Genomic DNA, 12,062 nt, shown 5'->3' on the forward strand with positions numbered 1-12,062 from the left:
GTTTTTTAGCGCTGGCTGATGCACTGAATGTTCTGCTTCAGGAGCAGCACAGAGCGTTCAGTGTGCTGACCTGTGCTACAAACCGCTTCCGCAGTTTTGTAAAAGGGGGGGGATAATTAGTCCACATCTGAGACTGAATTTTTTCAGGATTACGCAGCTGATATCTCTCTATCTTGTAGTATATAAATAAATCACACACCTTATTTGTGTTACCTTTTTTACTCAGCTGGTCATACATGCATTAACTATAGGTGCCTCTTATAAAGCTACGGTGGCAATTCTCCTGTGGCAAATGCACTAAGGCCCATTCAATTCCTATGGGCTTTGGTGCATTTGCTGCAGGAGAATCACTACCGCAGTTTTGTAAAGGGGCTAAATGTCATCTAAATAAAAACAATTAATAATAACTTTATTAATAACTTTATTTTTTCTATACCGCCACAATCTTACGACTTCTAGGCGGTTTACAGTGAAGAGAGCTGGACAATCAGCGAATTACAGAATACAAAGAGCGAGGATGTCACAGTACAGTCAGCGAATTACAGAATACACTTAGTAAAATACAATACAATTAGTACAATACACATATTTCTCAAGTTATCAGCATGGTGTTAATCGTTTTAGAAATGGTAACTGATTAGGAGATAAATCTATTGAATAGTGCTGTCTTAATTTCTTTCCGAAATGCGCCGTAGGTCAACCTAGCTCTGTGGATGTAGTTGCCTAGCCAGGTCTGCTGTTTGCTAGCTTGAAACTTCAAAGTTCTGTCCTTAAAGGACCTGTATTTGCAATCAGTGATCCTTGGATAGGCAAAAAGATTGGAATTTATGCACTGGGAAGGGGAAGGCCTGCCATTTTGGAAGAGGCGGGCCTGTCAGCAGAAAGGAGTGGGCATCACTCTTGCTGGCCTTCTTCAAAGGTATGGGGTGGAATTCGTTGGATGGGTGGGATGTTGGGGTGTCGGTGGGTGTCAGATGGGATGATGGACTGTCGGGTGGAGTGTTGGAGTGTTGGGTGAGGTGTCAGGGTGTTGGGTGGCATGTTGGGATGTCAGAGGTTTGGGGGTTTGGGGGATCGAGGGGACCTGGTGGCAGGAGGAAGTGGGCATTCCTCCTGCCGATTGGATATGGGGGTAGGAGTGTCAGGGGTGTTAAGCAGGAGGAAATGGGCATCCCTCCTGCCGATCGCAGGGGGTGGGAGTGTCGGTGGTGTTAATTAGGTGTGTATACATCTGTGTATAAGCACACCAATACTTTTCCATTGATTTTGCATGCATATGTTCTATCAAGAGATGATCATTACCTTGGCACACATAATTATCGAATTAGCCCAGAAACTATATGACATAGCAGTATGTGTTTATATATCAGTGTGAAGGACACCCATTTCCAAAGTTTATCTTTATTAAAGCAGACACATTATGGGCCTGATATTCAGCTGGCAACAATCAATGTTTTGTATACTGTTACTGGAATTATACCTGGAAATTCAACACTGGTCCATGATTAGGCTCAGGCATTGAATTTCTGGGTATACAGAGCAATATTTGGCACTTACTCCCCTCCCCCCCCCTTCCTTTTACTAAACCGTGATAGCAGTTATTAGCGCAGAGAGCCATGCTGAATGCTCTGCGCTGCTCCCACCATGGCTAATCAGAGAGGCACTTGGCACTAAATAACAGGGTCAAGACCTAATTAGATTAAATATAGAGCCCAATATTCAAATTGATTAAAACAGACAGAAGAGGATCCTGGTTATTTAAATTGCTGTCTGAAGGCTATTTGGGCATTTTCAATGGCACTTAACTGAATAGTTTTGGTAAAAATGCCTGGTTAGTGCCCGAGCAGGAACTGGCTATTTTGGGAGCTTTCTGGGGGCAGAGTAGGCACTTAGTTGGTTAAGAGCCAGATATACAAAACTTCAGCACTGCGTGGGAAAACACTGGCTTGTACAGTGATTCTAAAGTACCGATTGATGCTCAACACTAACCGCGTGCAAATTATATGCATGCTGTTAGTGTTCAGCATTGGTGGTAAAAAGAAGAAGAACATGCCTGGCTCATGCGAACAAGAACTGAGGTGTAGGCACAGCTCTTATGCACACATAGTGAACTCACCTGTAAGACCCAGATGAAGACCTAGAGGGCCAGTGGGGAACTATGGAGTCTAGGAAGGACCTAGTAGTGACCAGGAAGACCTGGAGGGACCTGGTCACGGGATGTATAAATGTTTTAATGTATGTTTGTTGTTTAACAATGTTCCAGAGACGCCTAGGGAGTGGAGATTGATGGGTAATAACTGCTTGATCCGGTCACATGATCACAGCCTCGTAACTCAAAAAGGCAAAAATAAAAAAATAAGCCTTCAGGTTCTTAAAATTACTATAGGATATTTCCAAGTGAAGATCCAAAGGCAATGCATTCCCTAACCAGAGAATAGTCCATCTAATGGGATCCCAGTCTTAATGCAAAACTTATCTCCATTTCAGGAAGCAAGCGAAAGACTGTCTCTTCTTCCAATACTTCAGTGGAAGAAACAACTAGCTAGCTACTGTAGTCACACAAACAAGGACTAACACCAGCCATAAATACTATAGCAGGATTTATCTTCTTCTATTGGGAGCTGAGATCTTTTTCATGTACCTTTTCGCGGGCGCCAGTAAGGATGCCTCTCAGTACCGAGCAGCAGTGCCAAATCACGCTCCTGCTCGTGTTGCTCAGCGGCGAAGAAATTCGGGCAGCCGGTTAGCAGCAGGGCAGGAATTTGGAAAGTTCGCTCCTGCCCGCTGCACCTCCACTGTGGATCACCAGATGAGGTACCTATGAGGCTAGGGCAGGGAGGGAGGGTGCAGAATCTTATGGGAAAGGAAGGAAGGGTGCTGGGTGCAGAGTCTGACAGGGGAGGGGGGAAGGAAGGGGGCTGGTGCAATGCCTGACAGGGGGGGAGGAAGGGGGCTGGTGCAATGCCTGATTGGGGGGGGAAGGAAGAAAGGAAGGGGACTGGTGTAATGCATGACAAGGGGGGAGGGAGGAAGGAAGGAAGGGGGCTGATGCAATGCCTGACAATGGGGGAAAGGAAGGGGGGCTGGTGCAATGCCTGACAGGGGGTGGAAGAAAGGAAGCTGGTGCAATGCCTGACAGGAGGGGGGAAGGAAGGGTGCTTGGCGCAGAGCCTGACAGGGGAGGAAAGAAGGGAGTTGGGTGCAGAGCTTGACGGGGCAGGACACTTGAATATTAAGCCACTCAACTTATATTTGAGTCAACCATTTTTCCTCCTTTTTGAGGGGAAAAGGGGGTCTCGACTTATATTTGGATTGACTTATATTCGAGTATATAAGGTAAAATGTACCTTTAACAATGTCATTTGATGAATTTCTATTACTGAATAGTAATCTCTATTGTCACCTTTTATCAATCCGCATTAGAGTTTTTTTATCGCAAGCCGCTGCTGTAAATGCTCTGATACTCATAGGAATTCTATGATCATCAGAGCTTTTACTACAGTAGCCTGCAATAAGAAATGGCTTGATAAAAGGGGGCCTATATAAAGTTAATGCTGTAGAAATGTCCACTTCAAACTATTTTATGATTGACGGAGTAGATTTTTTTCCCCTTAGCAGATTGTCTATCTTATTCTACTCAATTCAGTTTATTTGATATTCCACAGATACTGTTCTCCTATTAAATATTTGCTCCTAGTTGTAATCATATAGCAGTGGTCTCAAACTCGCGGCCCGGGGGCCACATGAAACATAGAAACATAGAAACATAGAAATAGACGGCAGATAAGGGCCCACGGCCCATCTAGTCTGCCCACCTTAATGTCCCTCCCCTACCTTTGCCCTGTGAATAGATCCCATGTGCCGATCCCATTTGGCCTTAAAATCAGGCACGCTGCTGGCCTCAATCACCTGTAGTGGAAGACTATTCCAGCGATCAACCACTCTTTCAGTGAAAAAGAATTTCCTGGTGTCACCTCGTAGTTTCCCGCCCCTGATTTTCAACGGATGCCCTCTTGTTGTCGTGGGACCCTTGAAAAAGAAGATATCTTCCTCTGCCTCGATGCGGCCCGTAAGATACTTGAACGTCTCGATCATGTCCCCCCTCTCTCTGCGCTCCTCGAGCGAGTATAGCTGTAATTTGTCAAGCCGTTTTTCGTATGGTAGATCCTTGAGTCCCGAGACCATCCGGGTGGCCATTCTTTGCACCGACTCCAGTCTCAGCACATCCTTGCGATAATGCGGCCTCCAGAATTGCACACAGTATTCCAGGTGGGGCCTCACCATGGATCTATACAATGGCATAATGACTTCCGCCTTACGACTGACGAAACCCCTTCGTATGCAGCCCATGATTTGTCTTGCCTTGGACGAAGCCTGCTCCACTTGATTGGCAGACTTCATGTCCTCACTGACGATTACCCCCAAGTCTCGTTCTGCTACCGTTTTTGCTAGGATCTCGCCATTAAGGGTATAAGACTTGCATGGATTATGGCTGCCCAGGTGCATAACTTTGCATTTTTTGGCATTGAAGTTGAGTTGCCATGTCCTAGACCATTGCTCCAGTAGGAGTAGGTCGTGCATCATGTTGTCGGGCACTGAATCTTCGTCTGTTGTGCATTTGCCCACTACATTACTCAGTTTGGCGTCATCGGCGAATAATGTTATTTTACCTCGAAGCCCTTCTGCCAAGTCTCTTATAAAGATGTTGAATAGGATTGGGCCCAAGACTGAGCCCTGTGGTACTCCACTAATCACCTCCGTCATTTTGGAGGGGGTGCCGTTCACCACCACCCTTTGGAGCCTACCTCCAAGCCAGCTCCCAACCCATTTCGTCAATGTGTTACCTAATCCTATAGAACTCATCTTGCTCAGTAACCTGCGGTGTGGTACGCTATCGAATGCTTTGCTAAAGTCCAGGTACACGATGTCCAGGGACTCCCCAATATCCAGCTTCCCCGTTACCCAGTCAAAGAAGCTGATCAGGTTGGATTGGCAGGATCTCCCCTTAGTAAATCCATGTTGTCGGGGATCCCGTAGATTCTCCTCATCCAGGATCTTATCTAATTGGTGTTTGATTAGAGTTTCCATTAGTTTGCTCACTATCGATGTTAGACTCACTGGTCTGTAGTTTGCTGTCTCCATCTTTGAGCCTTTCTTGTGGAGTGGAATGACGTTAGCCGTCCTCCAGTCCAACGGGACGCTGCCTGTACTAAGGGAGAGGTTGAAGAGCGCGGACAGTGGCTCCGCCAAGACATCACTCAGCTCCCTAAGCACCCTGGGGTGCAGGTTGTCCGGCCCCATTGCTTTGTTAACCTTGAGCTTTGACAGCTCACCGTAGACACTGCTGGGCGTAAACTCAAAGTTACTAAACGGGTCAACTGAGCCAACCCTTGTCTGTAGCTGAGGGCCGAGCCCTGGCGCTTCTCGGGTGAAGACTGAGCAGAAGTATTCATTTAATAGTTGGGCTTTTTCCGAATCCTTTTCCACATAGTCTCCGTCTGGTTTCCTAAGACGTACAATCCCGCCTGAGTTTTTTCTTCTATCACTGATATACCTGAAGAAGGATTTATCTCCCTTCTGGATGTTCTTTGCTAGAGACTCCTCCATGAGGAATTTAGCCTCCCTGACTGCTGTTTTGACGGCTTTTGATTTGGCCAGGTAGTCTGCTCTAGAGTCCTGCTTCCCTGATTGTTTGTAAGAGATGAATGCTTTTTTCTTCTCCTTGATCAGGTCTGAGATCTCCGCAGTAAACCACTGTGGCTTATTGTTCCTTCGCCGTTTACTTACTGATTTTACATAGCGGTTTGTTGCTTCTTGTATGGTTGCTTTCAAAGTCGACCACATGTCTTCCACGTTATCGGTTTCTTCTTGGCTTTGTAGCGCCTGGTGAACGAAGTCTCCCATTTCTTTGAAATTTGTGTCCTTGAATTTGAGGACTTTGGTTAGTGTAGTAGATTTAGTGAAACCTTTCCTGATATTGAACCATACCATGTTGTGGTCACTGGAGGCCAATGTGTCGCCCACCGAGACCTCTGTGACACTTTCTCCATTGGTAAGTATCAGGTCCAGTATTGCCTGATCTCTTGTCGGTTCCAACACCAGTTGCCTGAGGCTTGCTCCTTTCATAGAGTTTAATAGCCTCCTGCTGCTGCCGGAAGCAGAGGTAAGTGTAACCCAATCCACATCAGGCATGTTGAAGTCACCTAGCAATACTGTGTCCCCACGCAAGGTGATATTTTCTATATCTTCGATTATTTCCATATCCAGGTCATCCTGTTGTCTTGGGGGTCTGTAAATTACGCCAAGATACAAGCATTTGTCCTTCCCTCTGGCCAAATTAACCCAAAGGGATTCCCCAGTATACTGGACATCTGAGATTCTCGTGACCTTAATGTCATCTTTAGTATATAATGCTACACCCCCTCCCTTCCTACCCTCTCTGTCCCGGCGAAGCAAGTTGTAACCCGGTATGACCATGTCCCACCCGTGGGAGTCTGTGAGCCAGGTTTCGGATATCGCCACCACATCCAGGTCGGCATTCCTTATTTCTGTTTCCAATTCCAGGATCTTGTTTCCTAAACTGTGTGCGTTGACGTACATAGCCCTCCATGTTATATCTTTGTTATGTCTCAGTGGGGATATTCCTGTTTGAGCTATTTGAACACCTTTAGCATTGTTTGTGTTATTTGTGCTTTCCTGAGGCTCAGAACCACAATGTGTACTCCCCATATACCCAGAACTACAGTGTGTACTCCCCCTAGACCCGGAATTACAATGTGACCCATAAATATGATGTGACTCTACTCCCGACTCAAAAGTGTGTGCACTCACCCCTGACCCAGAATTTCGGTGTCTACTTTCCTCAGCCTCATAAATGTATTGGCATTTTAGTTCGCCTGGTATGTTGTTTGTGCCTGTACCCTCCCCCGACTTACCTAGTTTAAAGCCCTTTGGAGTAGGCGGGCTAGGCGGTGTCCAAGGACATTCTTCCCTCTTCTGGTTAGGTGTACCCGTCGTGTCCCTGTAGTCCTTGCAATGCTTCTCCATGGTGCAGAAACCCATGCGGCCTGCCGGGTACTATTTTGAGGCCCTCAGTATATTTATCATAATCACAAAAGTAAAATAAAACAGTTCCTTGATCATTTGTCTCTTTAGCAATAAATTATTAAGACTTAGCCAAAAGGAAAGATTTATAAACTATAAAGAGTTTTACCTCATGCAAAACTGTCATTTCTATAATAAGACATCATTTTTTCTGAGGCCCTCCAAGTACCTACAAATCTAAAATGTGGCCCTGCAAAGGGTTTCAGTTTTGAGACCACTGTACTATAGTCATATAAACAGAACCTAGTGTGCACTTTGATCTTTGACATGCAAATGGAGTTGCAAGAAGATACTTGCAAAAACCAATAAATTCTATTATTTAAACATACTTTACTAAATACCATTTATACAACTGAAATTTCTGTGCATTCATACAACTCCTGGAGTTTTCTTGTAGAAAATTCCTTGGCAATTACAAAGGATAGCATGTGATGCTACAGCCATTCAATCTTTTACCAATTTGAGGTCAAGGGTTGTATTTCTTGGCCTTTTGACCTATGATCAGGAATGTAAATGTCATGGGATTCAAAAGAAATCTCATTTGTAAAAACTGGTGGAGTGGTTTGCAAGGAGATGCCTGAAAGCATTTGTGAATTGACTCATTTTGTGTATGTAGATAAGTAACAAATTATAAATATTCTTTGTTTCAAAAATCTGTCTTTTGATATCTACGGTACTTTGATGATTTCTCTAGTATTGCAGCATTACTGGCTGCAAATACAAATCCTACCTTGACAGAACCTTCATGTTCCAAGCTAACCGACAACAATCCTGGCTGGGAAACTACATAAATAAAACCAGACAAGCCTACCATGCATTCCGAAAATCTATCAAAACCGCTCTGTTTGACAAATTCATCACCTAAACAGACCATTCCGCGCTCTCTATGCTTTTTCCCCCTTCAAACCCCCAAGCAATTCTTCAGGCAATTCCTACCCCCCCCCCCCCCCACCTTCCTACCCCTACAACCCTTTTCTCCTGTAACATTCCCCTCATGCTTTTGTAATTCGCTGAATGTACAGCCTTCTCTTGATGTGAACCGCTTAGAAGTCGACTGACTATGGCAGTATAGAAAAATAAAGTTATTATTATTATTATGTTTTACATGAAGATTGAAAGTAGGATGATGTTTCACATATATATGTTTTCATAAATTGAGGGTTCCTAAGTATATGAAAAAATATTTTCAGGGTTCCACAATAGCAAAAAGTTTGGGAATCACTGCAGTATGATATGTTCCTTTGACTTTTGCAGTATATTTGTTCTTCAAGTGAGGTGGATGCCAGATTTAAAAATTATTCTCATAAGGTTAGCAGGATAACAGTAACACTAATATTCATTTTTTTATTTATTTAACAATATAGCCTGCATATCAACCATCTATGCAGATAACAATGATACATACATAATTAAAACAAAATATTACATACATAATAAAACAGAACATAGCAGATTAATAATATCATACAATAAACAACTTACACATGTGCCTTAAAATAAAAAGACAAGCAATTACAAGATTGCAAAGTAACTAAATTTGAAAAGACAAGTCCCCAAAAATAGGCTTTTCCAAAATGCCCAAAAATCAGAGATCAGATGGATAGAATCTGGAACCGAGTTCCATAGTAAAGATCCAGCTACTTGGAACATATGTGATTGATTTGCAACTTTGGTGACAGAACGAAGAGTGGCAACAGCCAAAAAAGCTCTGTCTTGTGATCTCAAAGAATAAGAAGGATTGCTCTCAGGGGAAGATGGAAACTTTATGGACTTGAAGTCTGTGAAATACCTAGCAATACCTCTGCAGTATACGCAAACAGGTGGTAGCTTCATAGTCTAAAGCTGATGAATGTTCTAATGGTCTGGATAGTATTTAACCATGATAGTCAGCATTATTTTTGAATGTTAGCTGCTGTGGCTGAATTAAATCCAAGTAAAGTTCTGGTCTGGACTATCCCAAAGCATCTGAAAATAGAGGCTGGGTTTATTCCTATTGTTTTGGGTTTCTTTTGAGTCAAAACATTAAGGGATATTACTGACTCCTTTTTGTCAATGCAGAAACAGCTTTTTTAAAACTACAACTGATATGGGGGCTCTTTTACTAAAGCAGTGTATCACACACTGTGTGATGCGGCACACTAGACGCTGGCAAGGAACAGAGGCACCGACACCAGCTGACTGCTTACAAGATGTGCCTCTCACAGCGAGAGGCACGTCCTGTAGGCAGTCAGCTGGCATCGATGACTCTCCTCCTCTCCCTGCACCACCCCCCTCCTCCAGGATCCCCCACCGGCAAAGTGACAGGTTCAGAGTCGTGGCTAGAGGGCCTCCGCACATGCACGGACATTGACATGGTGACATCATGCATGCATGTGATGTCATCACATCAACATTCACACAGTTCCGGATGCCTTCCGGCCGCGACTCCGGGTTTAGTGTGCGGGACACTGTACTAAAGCTTAATGCATGTTAACAGACATTCTTCTTCTTGGGTGCTATCGACGTGATTGAGTCCTAGCAACTTAATAAATTTTAGATCTAAAAAGAAATTGGTTTTGTGCTAGTCTGGTAAGGTCCTCCAGCATTATCCCCATGGCTTTTTTCAACATGTCCAGCCATCTGCTTGCAGAACGCCCTCTTCACCTGGTTCCTTCGATCATTAAAAACATGCTGTTCTGTTCCAATGATCATTCTCTTCTGACAATATGACCACAATAAGACAGTCGTTACTTCATCATTTGGGCTTCTAGTGATATTAATACACCATAAATGCTGCACATCCTATTTTATATCTATGGGCCACATATGACATATGTCCTCATGGGATCTCAATATCTCCGTTCCCATGAGCTCTGTCCCTGCCCTATTCCTACAAGCTCTGTTCTCATCTGCACAAGCCTCAAACACTTTAAAATCGTAAGTGTTCAAGGCTTGTATGGTTAAGACAGAGCTTACAGGAATGGGACAGGGACATTTAATTTAGTGCCAGGCCATACCCAATACCAGTTCTGAATATCTGGTTATAAGCTGACAACTGGAACTTAACCAAGTACTCCTGATACTCAGCCCCAGTAAGTCAGTGCAGCAAAAGAGCAGGGATGTCTTGGAGAAGTTATGGAAATGTTTACAAAATAAATCCCCCCCCCCCCCCTTTTACTAATTCTACCATGGCCTGGAGTGCTAAATGTTCTGATGCTGCTCTGACACTCATAGGTTATAATCCATATTTACTATACAGTGTTTCAATGACAGAAATAGTAGTAGAACAAAACAAAGGTAGTGAGAACAGGAAAAGGAGAGAATAAGAGCTTCAAGCAGTAGATAGCTTTATGAAGGAAAATAATAAGGTAATTTTCAAAATCATTTTCATGAGTTAAATATTGTCTTATATACAGAAAAGGCTTTTATACAATTGACAGTCTAGTACAAGTACCGTATTTTTTGCGCCATAAGACACACCTGACCATAAGACGCACCCTAGATTTAGAGGAAAAAAACAATAAAAAAAACATTCTGAACCAAATTTTCCATGCCAGGCTCTGTACCCAACCCCACACTCCTTGCCAGGCTCTATACCCTGTCCCCCCTCTGGTGGTAGGCCGGGACAGGCCACAGGGCACGCAGGGACAGGGCACGCAGGCCTAGTGGCCTAGTGACAGGCAGGCCTAGTGGCCTAGTAACAGGCAGGTCTAGTGGCCTAGTTACAGGCAGGCAGGCAGACCTAGTGGCCTAGAGACAGGCAGGCAGGCAAGCCTAGTGACAGGCAGGCAGGGTCCTCCAACCCGAGGCAAGCAGACAGGCAGGCAGGGCCCTCCACCCCCCAGCAGGGACCCCTACCCCTAGGCAAGCAGGCAGGTAGACAGATTCCCACCCCCCATACTTTATTTTAGTTGGTCCAGTGGTCCTGCTCTTCCCTCTGGCTGAGATAAGCAGTATCAGATCAGCCCATAAGGCAGGCACAATCTTTTTGTGCGCTTCCTTGTCCTGCACCGCTCTGTGAATGGCTGCAGCGGTGCAGGACAAGGCAGCACGCGAAAAGCTCACGCCTACCTTTTGCGCCAATCTGACACTGCTTAGCTCAGCCGGAGGGAAGGGCAGGACCACCGGACCAACTAAAATAAAGTACGGGGTAGTTTGGAGGGGACCCTGCCTGCCTGCCTTAACTAGTTCTGGAGTCTGCCGGAAGGAAGGACAGAACTGCCAATCTAAATAAGGTAACGGGGGAGGGTGGTATTCGCTCCATAGGATGCACCCTTTTTTCCACCCATTTTTGGGGGGGAAAAAAGTGCGTCTTATGGAGCGAAAATACAGTATGTAGGTGAACATATGGGCATACAGCCTGTATACGTGTATAGACACTTAGAGAAGAGGCATTCCTGAGTGTGGGGATTAGGTATAGGTTAGCTTTTATTAAGGGCATTTTCAAAAACCTAAGACATCCATAAAGGCATAAACAGGCACTTGGACGTTATAATTGCCAGGACATGCAAGTACAGATTTTCAAAACAGTCATCTTAACTGCTGTATATCCAAAGTTCAAGGGGATAAGTACCTGTATTTATATAAACCACTTTGAGTGTGGTTGTATAACTTCAAAAAAGGCAGTATACAAGTCCCAATTCCTTTCCCTTTAAGGTTCTCCTCTTCAGTCCAAATTTTGAAGGTACAATATCATCTACATCCCGGAGGATGAATTACAAGAAGAAGTATTTCTCACCCACTCCCTCACATTTTTAAACTTATACCAACCATCCAATTTGAAAGAAAAACTTTACAGGGGTCAATATTCAAAGCAATTTAAATGGCCAGAAATTGCTTCTGGGCATTTAAAACACTTGTCCAGGCAGTAGCATAGCGAGGGAAGTTGGTGCCCGCATCACTGGCCCTTGCACCCCCATGCACTGTTCTCCACTGCCAACATTCAACTGTTCAACATTGCTGTGCCCCCTCCTCTTCCA

Source organism: Geotrypetes seraphini, chromosome 1 (genome assembly GCF_902459505.1).
Source record: "Geotrypetes seraphini chromosome 1, aGeoSer1.1, whole genome shotgun sequence".
In the NCBI taxonomy this organism is placed as follows: domain Eukaryota; kingdom Metazoa; phylum Chordata; class Amphibia; order Gymnophiona; family Dermophiidae; genus Geotrypetes; species Geotrypetes seraphini.